Source organism: Lathamus discolor, chromosome 1, assembly GCF_037157495.1.
Source record: "Lathamus discolor isolate bLatDis1 chromosome 1, bLatDis1.hap1, whole genome shotgun sequence".
In the NCBI taxonomy this organism is placed as follows: domain Eukaryota; kingdom Metazoa; phylum Chordata; class Aves; order Psittaciformes; family Psittacidae; genus Lathamus; species Lathamus discolor.
This window is the reverse complement of record NC_088884.1, coordinates 112,089,156-112,108,266: the sequence shown is the minus strand read 5'-3', so window position 1 is coordinate 112,108,266 and position 19,111 is coordinate 112,089,156. Positions and strand designations below refer to the sequence as shown.

Sequence of the window (19,111 nt, the reverse complement as noted above, 5' to 3'; positions counted from 1 at the left end):
AGTCACCGAAATAAAACTTCTTTGTGTAGTCAAATGCAAAACCTGTACTGATTTCTATAAGTAATGGGAGCAATATTAAGTGTTTTTTAGCTATGTTAGGGTTTGGAAAAGAGGTTAAGCTCCTAGCTAGGAAATGTAAAGAGGGCCTGGGAAAATTGAAAAATAGATTATGTTAATTGATTGTAGCTAAAGATGAAAGCTGTCTTTAGGATCTACCATTTCTTTAGGATGCTGCAAACCTTACATCTTCAACAGACACTGCAACCACCATACAGCAAACTGTAAGTTTTTCCATTTTATAAAATCGTATCCAGGGGACAAAATATCTGACCTGTTTACAGAAATGGAGGAGACTGACAGCTTGCCCATACTGGTGCAGAAGGATGCCAACCTTGGCAGCAGTTTGGGTTTTTTCTTAAGAGTACAGGAAACCTCTTGAAGTTGACCATGTAGCAGTTTGGAAGGAGAAGGAATTTTCTAGCACCTGTATGGCAAAAAAATCTGCTGGTAATCTGACTCTTCCTGTGGGTATACGTGTGATGGCTAACAGGTCTGTGAGAAACAAAGAGCAGAAAGCCACTGAAAGGGAATGCTTTTTAACATCAGTAAAAAACTGCACGCCCAGTCAGGAGATGCAATGATTCTGCACTTTGCCAAAGAAGCTTTTCCTCAAAAGTGATTCTGCAGCAATCAAAATACATTAATTTTTCCACAGGTGGTAGAGCTGATGGGATGAAGTCTATTCAGTTTTCTCACTTGTTGAAGGCCTGCATTTTGCCCAATGAATGCATTGAAGCAGTATCAGGATAATGCTTTTTCATTTTATTTTTTAAAACATCCTATTAAACCAGCAAAGGTAACCTGATCCAGTTCGAGCATAGGGCATATTTGTTCTGGTCTAAAATATCTTCTGGGTTTTAGCGTATGTTGCTTGGAAAGAGGTTTAAGTTGTACAGGTAAGAGCCACTGGAACGAGGGCATGAACTTCTCTCCAGGTGTTAGATAATACAATTGTGGCCCAGTTTCCCAAGATATGAGACTGGAGAAGCCTGGAACAACCTTCCTCTTTCCTTTTTCTTCCCTTTTTCCCTTCCTGTTTCCTTTCTGAAACACATGCAGGTGTGCCTCGTTTTAAGCCAGGAGGCCACTTGTTCAGTAGGCATTGCTGATGGGATAACTGGAGCTGGCAAAAAACACTGATGGTGGCTCCAACTCTCTTTTCCTTTCCCCTCAAAACTGTTACCTTCCAAATTTCTTGCCCATCCTATTACTTGATAAAGCCATCAGGATGTCACTGCATTTGAAAATGCTCTTTTAGACTTAGTTTACTCAAACCTGTGTACAAGTTGCTGGTATATGTTTAGATCTTCAGTGAGTTCATGTAACTCAAAATAGATCTGCTAAAGTTAGTGGATCTGCTCCAATTCACCTCAACTGTAGGTCTGATCCATCTTTTCTCATTTGGTTCTGTAACCAGCCCCTTTTTCTTGATCCACCTTCTTTTCTCATCTACATTTACCAGTCTAGTATTTTGAATTTTTATGCAGTCTAGTTTCATTTACTATGAAAAATGCATCTCCGGTATCAGGCGCGTCATTTTCTAAGCCTTCATCATGCCAAGAGACTTAGTAAAACATCAGTTTTTCACTTCAGTTCCCAACCCATATGTTTTCAAGTAGCACTAGGGAAACATTTTTTAAAGGACAGACTCCAGAGATGTCTCCTAATATCATCAGCAGTGATAATCAAAAGCTGCTTCTGCAGAAGCCTGTGGGATTATCAGTCTCTCAAAAGGAAATTCAGCAGCTTTTCTTGCAGCAACATTTATTCCTCACTCTTCCACCTCAAGCTATTGTTTACCTCAAGGTGTTGACACCCTGGTCAACTCCATTTCTGTATGCACTTCCTATTTAAGCATCAGGAGGGACCCTTAGTCCAGGGTCGGAACCCCTCCTGGCTTTCTAAGGAAAATGCAACTGAAACGCTAATACCACTTTATCATAGTACTTAGATGATGCAAGTTATGCCTCTTTTACAGTTGCAAAACACCTCTGTGGAAGTTTGGTTCGGTTTTTTTCTTTGGAAATTTAGACATAATTTCAGCTAGTCATGAAACTGTTAGGATTAGACTCCTCCACAAAGGAATGCGTTGCTAATTTCAAGGGGTTTTGGATAATGCTGGTCGGGCCCAGTGGTAATACAACCTGTTCCTGTCCTGTGACTGGCAGGGCACTGAGTGTTTATGAATATCCATGTAATGATCGTAATCTCTGCAAACCTTCCTGCTGCTGACCTCTTTGGCAAGGTGAGTAACATAAAGGACAAAGGAACAGGAATAGCCCTGTTGAAGAATTCAACTAAATACTGTCCAGAATGGTGTTATCCACAGCAGTCTCATTATATTGCACTCTGCCTACCATTTCTCACTATTTCTTTTCCTGTCTTTCCCAATTTGTCTCATCAAAATGTTCTACTTCCTTTTCTTCTTTCTCTTCTTCTGTTCCTTGAACAACATCTTCAGGACTTACTGTCCCCCTGACCTTCGCCACAGGGTGGAACCAGCTTGGCATTGCCTGGGCCATCAGGGTGTATCTAGCTGTGGAACCCGACAGAGCCCCGCTGACACCTGGAAGAGGATGACAGGTCCTTTCCTGCAAATGTAAAGGTGATTATTGCCTGCTCTGGCTTCTGCCTATCTATTCTCAGGTAAAGCTCTCAGTGTAATTTAGTTAATGAAAAAATTCAACTGCATTGAATTTCTGTAGGGTTGAGAATATAAGCTCTTGCTTGGCCATGAGGGCAGCGATATAGTGAAAAGCAGAAGTAACCATCCTCTGCAACCCTCCCGAGCCAGCCTTGCTGTCCTTAAACTTTTGGAAGAGGGCTTTGTGATTGTCTTCAGCACCCTCAAAGAGCCCAGGAGGAGAGGCAAACGCGGCGCAGAAGTGGTTGAGGCAAGCAGAGGGGATCTGACCACAGCCCAGGCTGTGAAATTGAAATGTAAATTCTGCACCCTGGCAATAAATTTCACAGCAGCCTTATTTTCCTAGGAATGATGCCTTTGGCAGAGCCTGTGTGTTCCGGAAAGGAGCAGGTTTTAAATTTTCTGGAATTCCCTAATCCGCTTTATCAGCCACTTCTCCCTAAACTGCTGCTACTCCCTGAGAGATTTAAAGCCACAGTGGCTTCTTCAAGGCCTCTTCCTGGTTATTATGTTTGTTCTCATCCAGTCAAGACAGAGAAACATTAGCATGTGATTTACAGCGTGGGACCAATCGCAGATACCAGCACTCAGTACTTGAAATTCAAGCAGTAGGTACTTGCAGCAAACTGGTCAGGATCAACCTAGAAATAAAAAGGAGGGCCCTACCTTTTTAGAAGGCAGTAGAGATTTATCATTGAGGAGTGTCAGTCTTACCGATGCATGCAATGGCACTCATACTGTATTGATATATGTCCCTGTGCTGGGTTTAATTCCTTCCTTTGTTCTTTGATTGTTTGGTTGTTTTCAGAGGGTGTTTGATTGTTTCAGTTTTGGTTTTGATTGGTCGGGGGTTTTTTTCCTTGCAGCCATTTGCTTTTCTTCTCATGTTTCAAGCCTTTGTATCTATCTGACAAGCAGGCAGTGGATTCAGGACAGGTTTTCATGCCAAGGCATTCCTTTACCTAATGAAAACAAGTGAATAAAACATAAGAGAAGTACCTTTAAATTAAAAATAGAGACAAAAAAGAAAACCAATATCAGAGGGGAAATATCTTTCCCCTATAAAAATGCCTCTTGAATGGATGAATCTCAATTTAATTCTTCTAATTTAAGTATGTACTTATACCCTAGTTAAATAAGGAAAAAGGACCAGCTGTGGCAGAAGAGAAATATATGCATATGTGAAAAGTCAAGACAATCCAGATAAACTTCTGATGGCATGACATATTCATGCAGAGTAGTCACTTTTCAAAACTAAAATTTTCTCCCAAAGTCTCCCAGTTTGTATTATTAATGACATTTTCCTTAGCCTGCATTACTGTTTCCATCTGAGGGGAAAAGAGACAAAAACTTGTCTCAAGTTTGAAAGGACGAAGCGGTCTCAGAGCCACAAACATCAAATGCTTTTGCACAAGCCTTTGAATGGATTTTGCCTGCACGGTTTTGTAAATGGATAGAGTGAACAGCACTCCTGGCCTGAGACTGTGTGCTGGGGAGTGGCTCAGAGATGAGCTGCACCAAGTGGCAAACCTGGGTGGGGAAAAAGGCACTTCACTACAGTACACCACAACAGCAGCCCCACACAATGGGGCCCATTCCAGCCCCTGGGACACCAGTCCCATTTCACAGCAGCTTTGGTGAAGTGACTACGTTTGGACCCTGATTTAAGCCAAGGGTAACACTGACTACTAGGAGCTAATTTAAGTCAAGATGGAAAAGTTGTGATGAGCTGGGGCATTTAAAGTAGTTTTAGTTTGTTCCTCCAGGGTTCTGCTGGAGTCTTGGATACCATATCCTAAACATCTGCCAGTGACTAGCTGTCCCTCTTCTGTTTAATGCAAATATCCTGTAATTGGAGTATCAGGCTTCTTGCTGCCACCACAGAGGAGGAGGATATGGAGGAGGAACCAGAAGAAATCCATCTTTTCCATAATGCATGCATGCAGTTCAGACCAGATTGGGTTGTTCAGATGGTTTTTTTTCTCCTTTTCATCTCCTTTGTAGAGGCTCAAGCAGTTCCAGAACACAGAGATCTCCTTTTAGGGCTTCAAACCTATCAAAGATCTGCTGGGTCCACTGTGCAGGGAGACAGACAGGGAAGCTTTTTTGATGCATCTTTGTAATCTCTATGCTGCTAGCGCTTTGTGCATATCTTGTTGGTTGTCAGTGTGGGGGCACCTGGCACAGGCTTCTCCTGGGATGCGAGAGCCAGGGAGCCTGTCCAGGCTGCCACTCAGTGAGGCAAGGCCCCCACCGGTTCATTCAGAAGGGGTGACAAATAGCTGGTGTTACTGCAGTCTCTGGTGCCTAATTGTACCAGGCAGCACAAACTTAGATGCGATGCCCCCGCAATGAGGCACAGAAAGCACAAGCGGATATTTGCTGTGATATTGTTAACTTATTTACAGAGCTGGTTTTAGGAGCCTGGGCAGTAACTGCCACCGGCTGTACTCCATATGGCCTCTGGCATTTCCCTGCTGGTTTATGGCTGTAGGGGAGAACTGTGGTACCCAAAGGCCTGGGGTTTTTTTGCCACCAACCTGCTTCTAGCAACAGTTGGGGGCCCTAAACGAGCAATAAGAGGGTCTTCAGTGCAGAAAAGGCCCTAGGCACAGCTATCTACTTAAGCCATCTGAAAAGAGTGCAAGCTTGGAGTACCACAGGAACACATCCATCCCACTGCCACTTGCCCAGTATTGCTTTGGTGATGCATGAAGCTGCTCTGTGCTGAGCTGATACTGCCTTGGCCCATCTTGGTGCCATTGTGTGTGCCTATCTGCCCTGTTTATTTTGTTTGCTTGCAGCCCTGATGGATGGAAACCAAAGCTTTCTTTGTCACCTTACTCCATTCACCTTAATCTGAAAAGGTAACTGTAGCTACAGCCTTTGCAAATCAGCTTTACTGCTCTTCCCACAGCAAATACCATCTACTAGCTGACTAGCCATGGGAGATTTTAATATTGTTTTGTTGTCTTCCTTAGACAGATCTGAAGGTGAATAAATCACTTGCACGTCCCACTGCTAAAAGTATGGATCAGATGTGTAAAGATTGAATGCTCACAGAGATGCTGCAAAATCTGCGTCTCTTTTCTAAGATCACATTTTCTCCTTTCTTAAATGCAACATTTACAATTCTTATTTGGGAATCCATTTTAATATCAGGTGTTGTTGAAGTCAAAATTAACACTTGGAATGACCATCAAGTCAATGCTGACCTCTTCCCTGCAGTTGTTCTGATCAAGCCTTTAAAATATCCTCTCATGACTGGTTATATGCATTTTCCTACACCTATTTAAATAAATCTGACCTTGAAAACCAATGAGCAAACAATGAGCAAACTCACAAATAGATCGTAGTTACCCTGGAGAGATATTCCAGACCTAGCTGAAAAAATACGGAAGTCATTCGAAGTCATTTGTAGTCAGAAATGCAAGTTAAGATCAGAACACTTGAATTGTTTTTAATACATAGCTAAATAAGGTTTCCCACAGGCTTGAACAAATCATCAGTAAATCCAAATTTCAATAGAGAACAGGAAAACTAGACTGGGTAACTCTTATGAAGTCTGGAGTATTTTACATCTCCTATTCATCTCTTCACTTTTTCACAATGTTGCCCAGAAAATGTTAGAATTCATGTACTGTGGTCCAAAAATAGCTTAGGAAAAAGTACCTCCCTGGAAAGCAAGATTTAAAAAATATATTCCATAAAAATTATTCACTGTAGATGCTCCATATTAAGCTGGTGGTGTCTAGGTTAAAAATAAACCATTGAAACAGAGCTTTTATTTGCAGCTTGGAGCAGGACTAGCTGTCTTTTTGCATTTAGCTGGTGCCAGTATCACTTAATTGCTGAAGATCTGTACGTCATCATTTTGCAGTTTGAGGCTCCTATCCTATGGTAAGGAATCCCTTAAGTAAAGGCCTAAGTGAAGATGTCTATCTGGTTCCTGCAGGAATTTGAACTGAAATAGATGTCACAGGCATTCCTGACCACAACAAACCTCAGAAAATAGGCATCAATAGCCTTGGCCTTGTACAGCTGACCCTATTTGAACTACGATTACCTCTCCAAAATTCACCCAGAATGTATCAGCAACCAGCATGAAGTATGAGCCCTGTCTGCCTGAAAGACTAATAACTTAGCTATGGAGACCAGCTTCATGTGGTGTGTTACTCAAGTCTGCCTTTTAGGTAAGAACAAGCAATAATTGCCATGGGGAGTCAGAAAATGAATACAGCCCTGAAATGCACACCAAATTGCCTTTGCATTTAGTTGTCTACCAACATGCTAGTTATAAGATGGTAAGAGCACTGAAGTGTTTTTGTGTTGACTTGACTTCATCCATAGGGAATAATGATGCTACACAGGTGATGAAAGGCACCCGAGTCCTGTTCTGAAATGACAAAGGACATTCACTTTGAGCTTTGCTTTATTGTCTCCACCACATCATAAGTATCCAGGTTCTGCCTGTGCCACTTGAAGGAGTGGGTTGAATGGAGTCAGCACTGGGTAACACTGTCCATACGTGTGACTACACGTCTGTGCCAGTGGGCAGGGGTTGTACCAACAGCCTTCTCAAGAGGTGGTAAAAGCGATAGTAACAAAGTCATGGCAGATGTATAATAATAACGAGCATTTATGGCCATATCTATTTGTAAGGTTCCGTTTACTGAAGTCCAGCCACAGCTTAGTCTTCCCTCACATGCTCTCTCTTGCTCCCCCCCCACCCCTCTGCTGTTGGTTATTCAGACTCCTAGAGGCAACCACAGAAGAAATGTAAGGTGCTAGCAGGATCTGCGGGGTGAATGGTGAACCCCAAGCAAACACACTGTTTACTCGGAAATATTTCAGGCTGTTTTGAGGAGCCAAGTGAATACTGATTTCTGATCATGCTTACCTCCTAAAGGGGAGCACACAATTCTCAGTGGTAACTTTACATTTCAATGGCTACTGAAAGAAATCTGTTTTGGGAATTGCCTTTCCTTATTGTGCAAGAATCCTTTTATGCCATTAAGATGCTTTGCAAGGAGAAACAGGATCTAGGGCTTGTTGAGGCACAGTTTTCACTACCCAGTAGAGTTAGTCTCATTAAAATGGACCTCATCTCCTTGCTGCTCCTGCACATACTGTCAGTTTATCACAGCTCATCTGACATCTTTAAAATGGAAAGCATGACGTAAAGCAGGAAAAACAGCTCAAGACTGAAAAAACCCAAAACAAAAGCTACAAAGACTCTGGAGAAACGGCTCCCAGGAAAGGATGCCTGTATACAAACTTGTCAAGTCTTCAGGGTGCCTATGTGCCAGCCACAGGGAACAGGAAGTGTTTGGGCTGTGCACCGCTCTTTGCCTTTGCCCAGCTCCGCAAGGAGCAGTGCACACTCCTGGAGCTGTGCACTCAGGAGCACCCTGCTTAGGAAAACCCTTCCCTAAAAATTCCTGCAGAGACACCTCCCTGCAGCCCAGAAAGTGTGAACACAACTGGCAGGAGCTGGCTGCCCGCCCTCCTGCCCGGACCCCGTGCCAACACAAGGCAGACAGGCCTGAATGTTGGTTCACCCTTGAGTTTTGGGCTGGGAATTTGGGAACAGCAGAAGCGTCTGGATGAAAGAGGACAAAAAAAGCCTTCTGAGACCTCCTGCAGGTCAACGAGGAGTGCAAACCCTCTTCTCTGCCTGACAAAAGGCAGCAACTGCAAAATTATCGGAGGACAGAGGGGACACTGAGAAAGTCCCAGGACACAGAGCGGCGCAGCTGTGGGAAGCACAGGGCAAGGGTAGTTGGAGGAACCACCATGCCTGCTGGGGATATAAAATCTCCTTTGACCCTCACACAGGCTGGGGTGCAGCAGCTCACAGCAAAGAGCTGCTGCTGCCTTTACTCCTGAAGCTGGAGGGCAAAGCCTCGAGGGGAGATGCTGCAAGTGGTTAAGTGGGCCTGGCAAGGGGAGTTCCTGGTTGATGGGTAAGGATGGCTACCTGCTGCAGGGAGCTACTGGCCTCTGAGGTGGCCTTACTGGGGGACCCTCCTTCCCTTCCTGAGGACAGACATGCCCCCAGGGGGAGCTTGCTGTGGGAGGTGTAAATTCTCCTGTTGGTTTCTGAGTGACAGCAGTAAATTCTTTTATTGCTCCTTAAGCTGAATTTTCCCCGGTCAGTTTTCCTAGGAGACTATTTTTGCATGCATTTCCTTGTAGCCTGGACAAGACCAAGACAAATTTGAAGCCAGACCATTGCAATAACTCAGCTCCATACAACATGCCCAGTTCAGCAGCGTTGGGGAAAACAAACAGTCCAGGGATTGATGGGAAGAGAGATTTAAACGGTGAAGTAGAGTATTTTACACTGCCTGGGGATTCAGTGGCTTTTCAACATAAACTGGCAGAGACTGGAAGATAGGTGAGAGAAATGGAGGTCACAGCAGGAAAAGAGGCTGTGGGACTAAGGGGTCCCTATGTGTGTGTATGTATACCTATATATAGGTATATGAATGTATGTTGAGTATTTTGGTTAAATGATCCTCTTATCCAATATGTAAAATACACAAGTGTTTAACTTGAACACAAGACTTCACCTCCGACAGTCCCTCTGCTCCCCCAGATGTGTTTGACCCAGGCAGTCCAAATGCAAAAAAAAGAACAAACACAAAAGAAAACCAAGCCCAAATCAGCAACAGCGGTCCAGAAACAAAAAAATCTTTCTTATAAAGCCCTATTCAAGGTCCCTCTAATTGAATGCATGGTGGAGTGTATGTGGTGGCTGTGCTTCCCCTCGGGGGTTTGCCTCATCCTCCCCTACAACAGCCTTTCACTCTGGGAAAGCCATTTTTACTGCAGGAGCGGGGGCCCCACACTGACCTCCCATCTCCCCATCAGTGGCGCAGTGTGCTGCCTTCACCAGTGCAGCATCTAAGTAGGGAGCTAAGGTGGGTCTTAATGAGAGAAGAATAGCCACTGTAGGAGGATGAACACTGAACTAATAAAATCTGCAGGCAAAACCCCCCTGGGAGGTGTTGATCTTGCTGCATTTTCTGCACCGTGCAGGTGACATTGGTTAACACATTAAAATGGCTAATGTGTCATTAAAGGAAAATGGGGTAGAAATGAAGGATGCCAGATGTGGGAGGCGAGCCCTTTAAATTCCCAGCTGTAAATGCCGGGTTTGTGAATGAGCTGCTGACACCAGGTACTTTGGAGGAAATGCGTAGGTAATAACTGGAGAAAATGGCATGGCACAAAACTCCCCAAGCGCTTGGCCTGAAGGCTCTGTGTCCATTAGAGGAAATCAGAAAGTCAAAACAGACACTCCATAATTTCTCTGTGCTTGCATTAACCATACCCCCAACACTCACAGTGCGGCTCACTTTGGCATAATAAAGCACGTTATTCCACCCCATCACAGCTAAGTGTCCTCATCAGATGGAGTATCACAGTGGCTAGAATTTTCTTTTTCATTAAGGAGATCATGTATCTTGCTAAGACATTAGTCTATAGCTCCAGCAATATTTTGGTTATTTTTAGAAGGCATAACTTGCTGATGAACATTCCCCTCCCAGGTCCACAGGAACATTTAATTTAGTAAAAAACAAAACAAAGCAAAATAATTTCTACTATTTGGCAACTTCCTTGGTAAAATATTTTGACTAAATTGCAATCTGCTAATTCAGTTGTTTCACTGTGTGGTAAATCCTTCCTTTTGAAACACTACATCTGTTTTCCCTGTGATGTTCTATTGCATTAACTCTTTGGAGCCACAGAAATCAACAGAGCTGGCAAAGTATGGGGCTCTGCTTTTATTGACCTGGAGCAGCTGCAAAGAAAAGTCTGAACTGGACTCTTCCCAGAGGTGCATAGGATAGGATAAAAGGTAATGGATGCAAGTTGGTATGCAGGAAATTTGGATTAGAGATTAGCAAAATATTTCTTCACAAGACAGGCAGTGAAAACACTGGAGCAGGAGCCCACTGAGGCTGTGGTTTCCATCCTCAGCAATATTGTAACCCCATCTGGGCAAGGATGTGCACGACCCAATTTAATTGGTGCTGCTTTGTGCAGGGGTTGCCCTACATGACCCCTGAGTCCCTCCCAGTCTGAATTATTCTGTGATTCTCTGATCAGTGCAGAGAACAGGAGGAAGAGGAAAGCACCGTAAGCAATTTTACAAGCTCTTCTATTCACTGTGAGCCAAAGCTAGCCAAGACCAAGTTGAATCCCCAAACTTTCTACACTGATAGCCTGTCCCCAGGTGAGTATTGATGTACGGGAACTGCACCAGCTGCTAGGAAGGATGCTGGGTAAAAGCATCCCTTCTCCGTGTTTGGGAGCCTGGGAGGGCTGCAGGGGTTTTAAGCATTTGTTGTACATGTTGGCATTGCCATGTGCCCTATGAAGCATCATATGTAATATCTTTCTGGGGTGGTGCTGAGGGTGGCTGAAAAGTCTTGAGGTTAGTGGTCACAGCGTCAAACTGCTCTCAGGTCTGCTACAACCCCTCCGAGGTTTGACCGGATTGGTATAGCTGAGACCACAATTAATAATGGAGATTTATACAGTTTCTTTAACTCTCAGGAAGTTCTGCTTGCCTTTTAAACCTTGAAGTCATTTTATCTCCTTGCTGACATTCTTGCATATTGGGGTTTTAGATATATATCTATCTGTAAAACCATTAAACCAATATACAGATGGCTGTTAATGTTATAATATATTACCAATGATAAGCAAGAGCTTCTCTGAGGCTACCTTAAGCCCTGCTGAAACTTAAATGCCAGGCTGTTATTGTGGCATGTTTACTCTCACTCTTACCTGCATTTTACTGTTTAGCTTCCTAAATCTCAGCAGGAAAAGGACAGCTTAGCTCCCTTGAAGACCGTGCTGCTCTGAAATGATGGCTGTTGCTGTGGGGGAAGGGGTTGTGCTCTGTGCAACATGATTTGTAGGACCCTCTATAAATCATATACCAGCATGCCTTCACTGCAAGCCACAGGCTTACACTTTGTGGAGCTTTAAGAACGTAAGCAATAACAACACGCAAAGGACAAAAGAAAGCAGATGAAGAGATGGACATCTCTAAAACCCCTGCCTGGAAAACCAAAAGCCTTTATTTAAGTCATAAGGATGAGCACTGAAAGTATTTTAATGGGTGAATGCCTTTACTGCCCTGCCACCACATATAGCTACAAATAGCAGATGGGGAGGGGTCTTTGCCAGCCCTGCGAGTGCCATGCGGCTGTGACCCTTGTGTCTCCCTCTTGAAGTCCTTAATAAATCACTCTGCTATGCTCATAAAGTGGAGTTGAGCAGCAAAGCTAAAGCCTGAGCATGCAAACCCGACTGGAAAATCAAGGTATTTTAAAAGGGGAGGGAGTACCTTCCTTGTGATGTACTCAGAAGGAGTACCTTCCTTCTGTCACAGAGCAACACCCACGCATCACTGTGGACAGCACCAGAGAAACTGCTGGGGACTAATGTGGAGGCATTACATTTCTGTTACTGCTGAAGGAGCTTCGTGGCATCATTATTCTGCCAAATGGAAGTGCTGATACAGATTTTTAAGTTATAATTAATGTCAATCAGCATTATTATAAATGGAAACCCTGTCTCAAAAAATATTTCTCTTTTTGACGATGGATTTGGTGATACAGCAATCTTCCTTCCATTGGCAGATGCTTCGCTTAGTACCGTACAGCACTGTGTTTAAAAAAATCCCCAACACTCCACAATATCAGCAAAGATTGCATTAAATGGATGAAGAACTGAGGTACTTTTGAGTAGGATACAATGATTCCACTGCAGGTCAGAAGTAACCAGGACATCAAAATAATTTTCCACCCAAGACTCCTCATAAAGATGTGACAGGTAGCAACAGGCCTGGCACAAGTCTGAGGCCAACAGCACCCAATTTACTGATAAAGCCAAGGAGATCATTTTTTCTCATGTAACTGGTGAAAGAGACAGGCCTGGGGGATTAATTTTATGATCTCCCATGGCCCAGAGTCCCTTCCCAGAATAAGTCTGCTGTGGAGCTGGGTCAGGAGGCACTAGATCACACCCTACATTAGGTGCTAGCCATCTCTCTAAAAGTTCCTCAGAGAAACTGTAGATCACATGGGAGATGGTGGAACATTTGGTTAGGCTGACTCAAATTGCATTTACTACAGGCAGGTGTAAAGGACAGGGATGTGGAGTAGAAGCCCGACCTGGAAATGAGCAGCAGGGTAATCCCACAGTAGCGGCAAAAGGTTTAAGGTCATAATAGAGAAGCAACAGAACGTAGGTTGCCAGGGCAAAGCCACACCAAAAAGAGGTAGAATAATTCCTCTCTGCCAAGAGGGGAATGTAAGCTGATTCAAGCATGGGATTTTTTGTTTGTATGTAGTCTAGTTGAGGCCAGCTCCTGACAACGCTCAGCTCCAAAGTTCGTCTTTTTTAATAAGGTTGTAGCAAAATGGGTGACTGCAGAGAAAAGAAAAGCCACAGTAAGTGCCTCAGAAAGTGTTTAAGATCTGAAGAAAGTGCTTTAGAGTGAGAAACATAGAAAGTACAATCTGCTTAGTGGATCAAAAAGAAGACTGAGAGGTGGCTTGATTACTATGTACTATTAGAAATAGTGGGAACGATGAAGTTCTTTAATGTGTGAGAGAAAAAGACCAAATAGCTGTAAGCTTGAGACAAACAAATCTGAGACAGTAAAAATGCATTTTTAAGATGAAGGGTGAAAAGCTCTGAACAAGGTATTGATGAAAGTAATGAATCCTCCACCTCTTAGTGTCTTCTGATAAGGACATACAGCTTCACCAAGCACAGGTTGTATTTTTGTCCAACATGCCATTGCCATCTCCCTCATTTTCATGACAGTAATTCTTTAGGATTTTTAGTGGCTGAGACTCTATGTGGCAGTAAAGAGAAGGGAAAAACTGAAGGGCATAGAAATTATTCCCCTGAATATTTTTAAATACCCAGTAATTTTAGCAAATTTTAAATAATTGAAGAACGTGGCTACCACAAAACCTCTGATCTGCATTCTTTAAAAGAAACTCTTGGCTCACAAGCTTCTTGCTTTCTGTTCCTTGCAGTAACACGCCCGCACTTACCAGGTTTTTCCCAGTGCTGCAGCTACTGATGGCGAAGACTGAGAGATCAGAAATGCATTAGGAAGGGTGTCAAGAGCCATCAGGCACTGGGCAGTGACAGCAAACTTGCAAACCAAGAACAGCTAAGATACAAGCATGGGTGATAGCTATTCTAATCACCACCCGTATAGACCTTAGCCTGGGTAAGACTCAAGGGAAGATTTTCTTTTGCATTTATGTCAGGATTAATGCTACAGATTTTGTTTTCCCTTGTCTGAGATGTCCAAGATGCAGAAACTGATCCTGCCTGTGGGATACAGGATTCTCTTTTCAAGATATAATATCTAGAGATTGATCAAAGACATCAATAGTCAGCAGATTAAATGGGAGCTGTGGATGCTGGCTCATATTAATTTGCTTCTATTTGAGTGCCTGCTACTGAATTTGAAGTGCCTGAACTAAAGACACTAGAGACTGAAAATGTTGCCTAACTTCCCCAAGGTACGCTTGATCTCGTGTCCCGTAGGATTAAAGAAAGCAATAAATACAATACTGTCAGGAGTTGCAACATGCCCCTGGTGACAATGCACAGGGATCAAGCAAAGCAGAGTAGGAAACTGTTCCCCCAACCCACTGCAACAATGTCTGTATGCAAGATCATGTTTTGCACCATTTTCAGAGTGATTATGGAATTTATTCCAAAGATATAAAAGGAGCTACAGAGCAGTGGGTAGAAAAAGACAGAGGAGAGACAAATTGTAATGTAAAAGGTTAGAGAAGAGACTGAGAAAAGTGCTGGAGAAAGCTCATGCTCAGGGACTCCCTGGTTTGGGTTCTGCAGTAGTGGATGAACATTTGAGACCAAGGCATTTGAACTTCCTACTAAGATTCCTGCAGTGAGCCTAAGTTTCCTGGCATGACTGAGGGCTGACAGTGCCCATGTGAATTTAAACTGATTTTTCACTGCAGTGAATCCCTCCCTCCTGGCAAGAGGAGGTACAGCAGCTGAAGTCATCTTTACAAATCGTGCCGACATAGGAGAAAGAGGCTTATGCAACAGTGAGCAAATAGTTTTTAATTAGGTGGTGAAATGAGGATTGTTTTTGTTTTCTGATCTAGATCCTGTCTGGCAGAAGAGAAATGAGAAGGGGGAGGCAGAACAGGGATGTGCTAGGAGAGCTCCGGTGAACTGGATTTCCACCAAATGGCTTTGCTCCTTCTGTGAGCCATGACCTCCCATAGCTGGGTCTTCTTCTTCCTCTGGTATGCACAATTTTAGTCTTCCCCTGCCTTCTGCAACAAGTGTTCATGTATAAATCCCATAGGCGTAATTTTGGAGGCCCCCTAGTCTCTAAAGGAGAAGTAAGTGAAGTGAATCATAAATTCGCTCTGAACATATCAAGGGCTCTTTTCTGACTGGTCTTCTTTTACTGTTAGCCTCTTTCAGCACTCTAATGTCAATGATGCTTTATCAAAGTACCTCAAATCTGCAAGCAACGTCATTTGCTCAACTATCAGCATTCCCCATCAATAATAAAACTAAAACATAGCTTAATAGACAACAAGGCTAGAGCAGCTGGCAGTGCTGCACAAATCTGGCACTCTTGCTCCAGAGTTTATTAGACATTTTATAGTCCTGGGAGCTAAAGGATCCCGTTCCCCTATGCTGCATCAACAAGAGCTGGGACTCCATTGTGCCACTGATCTATGAGGCAACAGTGAATAGGGCCCAGACACAAATACTAAAATGAATCAATCCTAAGCTGCTAAAAAGACACCATGGAGCACTTTCCAGTTTTCAGTTCTTGCTTTCTAATCTCCATTCCATGAAATACTCTCCCAAGGGCTTTTAAATACAACAGTTTTCAGCAGAGTTTGGGATCAGGTTGAGAGGAATTGCCCCTATGGATCAGAGAACAGAGCTGAAATATAGAGTCCATTACCCTTAGCAAGCACTTGTGAGCTCCACCCATTCCCTATGCAGCAAAAGCCTTTTGGGGGTTACTTTCAATTTTAAAGTGCACTGCGTGATTATGTTCATACAGTTGACTGTAGGATTTGTAAAGTTATTCTCCTAGGATGAATGGAAAACAAACTTTGATTTGTTTCCAAGTGCAGAGAACTGTAGGTATCTGCAGCCCAGAGAATAATTTATACCTATTTAACGATAAGAAAAAAAATAATTAAATGGGCTTTAGCCTGAACCTGACCAATAGTGAGTACTACTCAGGTGCTAACATTCACTACTTCAGAAACTAGTAGCCAGTAGACTTGCACCTACAAACATATAGCAAAATGAGAGAAAAATGCCACAATATAAAATCAGTTTTCAAAGCAAGGAGAGACTGCCTAGCTACATACATAAAATGAAAGTTTCACCAAGACATTATCAGATGAAATAGTTTGGAGAGTTCCTACTCAGAGGCAGAGTTATGAAAAGCAAAGACAATCAGCTTGCTCCTCCTGATTACAGATGCCAAGTGGATCTGATGATAGCCTCAGGGGCTTTTGTGGCTCCATATGCCCAAAATCTCTCCAAAATCACATCAAGTGGCTTTTGGTATTTAACCTTACTGCGCCCTTATGGCAAGAAATAATGCTACTTGGTTATAAGGGCTCCGCAAAATAGTGAGAGCTTTCAGTAATTAATATCAAGTAAACAATTAAAAAAGATGGGTAGAGAAGTAAAAAAGAGATTAAAGTATTCATTATTGTAACTCACTGATGAAAAATGCCCACTGGTAAATATCTCTATCCTATATGCGCCTGGGCGGAAAGGCAAATAACGAGTATCTCAGATTTGGGAAGCATCTCTCACCTGCAAGAAGACCCAGTTGCTTTGCATGTGAATGATTCTGGTCATTTGGAGAGTGAAACACAACCACTTCTTAACAACACACCCAAGTTTACAACCTGAAGTAGAAGCAATGTAATTATTTTGAGAAGAGTTGGACTCCTAATGTTAGTATGTGGATTTATGAGACAAGTGCCTCAATGACTATGAAATCTGGACTTAGCTTGCAGGAGCAAAGAGAAAACACTCTACCCACCTGCACAGGCTTGCTGGGTGCAGGGAGGGACTCAAGCTTTGTGTGATTCATTGCTCACATGGCAGACATTTTATCAACACTAATCAAGAAAAATGTATTTCAGTTTTCAATACTAAAGAAAGCTTATTAGGAAAGCATCCTGGTAGGATGCTCCTTGGTAGGTATACTTAGCTGTTTGAACTGTTTACTCAAAAGATTATAAAACCTAATTTAGGTGCAGTGGGAATAATACAAAGATTGGTGTTTGTAAAATTCTGTTGCTCCCAAAAGAAATCATCTGACGACTCCAGTATAAGATGATGATTTGATGAAAGTGTTCAAGAGAAGTTAGCAGACTTCTGATTCAAGTCGCAAACAGCGTAGAGACTGTGATTGACGTATTCAATACCTTATGTAAAGAGCTCAAAGTGTCCCTGTCAAGGTTAAAAAGAGGCCCAAATGGTTTTGTTACCCTTTTACTAGGCTCTCCCATGGCTTATTTCAATACTTCTGTAAAGAACTTTTTTATAAATATTTTTCTTAAAGAGCTTTCTTTTTAAACAATAATTTTAAACATAGGAATTGCCCAAACACCTGAAGTCCAAAACACTTCTCCTATCACACAACTGTACCGCACACCCGAAGATGTAAATGCAGTCATAAACATATGCCCTAGCATAGGCTAGCCACTTTCCACCAAAAGGCCCTTGTGTGCTGAGCAGGGAGGTGAGCATCGCACCACACCGCCTGGTGTCTAAGGTGAAGGGCATCAGGTGAAATAAGACTGCTAATAAGAGACAGCACACCACAGAGAGGAGCACTGGTGGAGCCTGGGCAGCTATGGTAGACAGATCCTGCCTATGGAGCTGCTACTACCAGGATGTGCCTCAGTCCACACCAGTCCTACCATAATCCTCATGCTGAACCATACAAGCCATGAATTAAACCCAGGAAATAATTAAACATCATCTACTTGAACAGCCACTAGCAGGAAAATAAATAAGACATCCCAACAGAGGAAGATAGAGTAATTTCACGTTTACGCTTCCAAGGGAAAAGGGAATTTGAAACAAACAAAACATCTTTTTTTTTCCCTGCAGAAACTCAACTGCCTGTCAAAGCAAGACCGTAGCGACACCAAGGGCTCTGCACAAAATTCTTCTGTTTGCTTCTGCATTTGATTAGCCGCCTGCATTTTGTGTTTTAATTTCCTGCCATTGAAGCACATTGCTGTCATGGTGATAGATGCTATAGAAATGAGTAAAATAAATAAATAAAAGTTCAGAACACTTTTGACCAAGTCTGCGCTAATTAGTGCACAAGACAGACAAGTGTTTTCTGGGATTTGTGTCAACCGTATCCTGATCCCTCCCCTGCTTCTCAGATATCAGTGAAACCCTTCCTAGAAATGGAAATGAAGGCAGCAAATGGTGCTGGGAATACTCCGAGTAAGATGTCTCCATTCAGAGCCAGATATTAGTAGCAAACCATCCAGTTAACAAGCACTGTGAAGCAGCGAATATTTAATGTGATGGTAGTAAAAAAGCAAAGAAGGCAATATTGTGAAATGGCTGGTGAAGGGCTACCCAGAAACCATTCAGAGCTTGTCTGAGTGGGATGCTCCACCTGTGATGAGAAAAGCTGATCTAGCAGGAACAGATAGAAGTAGGAGGCGAAGGAAAAGGGGGGTATCTATCACACTGGACAGGGCAGAAAGATGGGAGGACCAAGAATAATCTTGTTAACATAGCTGCTAACACCAAAACAAATGCTGTGGTAGCATTCATCTCTGCTTCTGGACTTCTTTAAAGAAATGAAAATAGCAATAACTGTAATGAGCATAGGGTTCAACAACAACAACAAAATGTTGAGTTTTGCAGGTGTAAAACAAAGACTGTACTTTCAAAGAGAGAAAAGGGCTTCTCTGATTGACAGTGGGAAAGAAATACACAAAAATAACTCCTTTCCAAAACCAAAGAGTAGTTATTATTTCTTGCAGAGCTTCTACCACAAGCCATCATCATCCCCTCCTGGCTGGCTTTCCTGCAGATTCAAAGGTACAATACATATCCTCAAGCCATGTAATATCGCTGCTGTTGCACTGTCTATGCAGTTCTGATCAAATTTTCTTTGATCAGAAAATTAATCTTAGCTGGAAATAGGAAACTGAAGGGATATTTACTGGGCACAGTCAATATTAAATTATCAGATGCTTAGTATTTTTTTCCAGGGTGCCATCATTTCCCAGACAAATACAATCCCAATTTGGGCTATAAGAGTAAATTCTAATCTTGGTAATAACATCTCCC

The 19,111-nt window shown here is 42.8% G+C and overlaps 1 long non-coding RNA gene across 1 annotated transcript; it reads left to right on the top strand.

Annotated features, from left to right (window-relative positions):
• Window positions 1–2,321: 2,321 nt before the first annotated feature.
• On the top strand, window positions 2,322–17,991 carry LOC136020174 (uncharacterized). The gene is made up of 3 exons (XR_010615233.1): window positions 2,322–2,665; window positions 14,893–15,036; window positions 17,903–17,991. It is a non-coding gene; the product is annotated as an uncharacterized LOC136020174 (long non-coding RNA).
• Window positions 17,992–19,111: the final 1,120 nt, after the last annotated feature.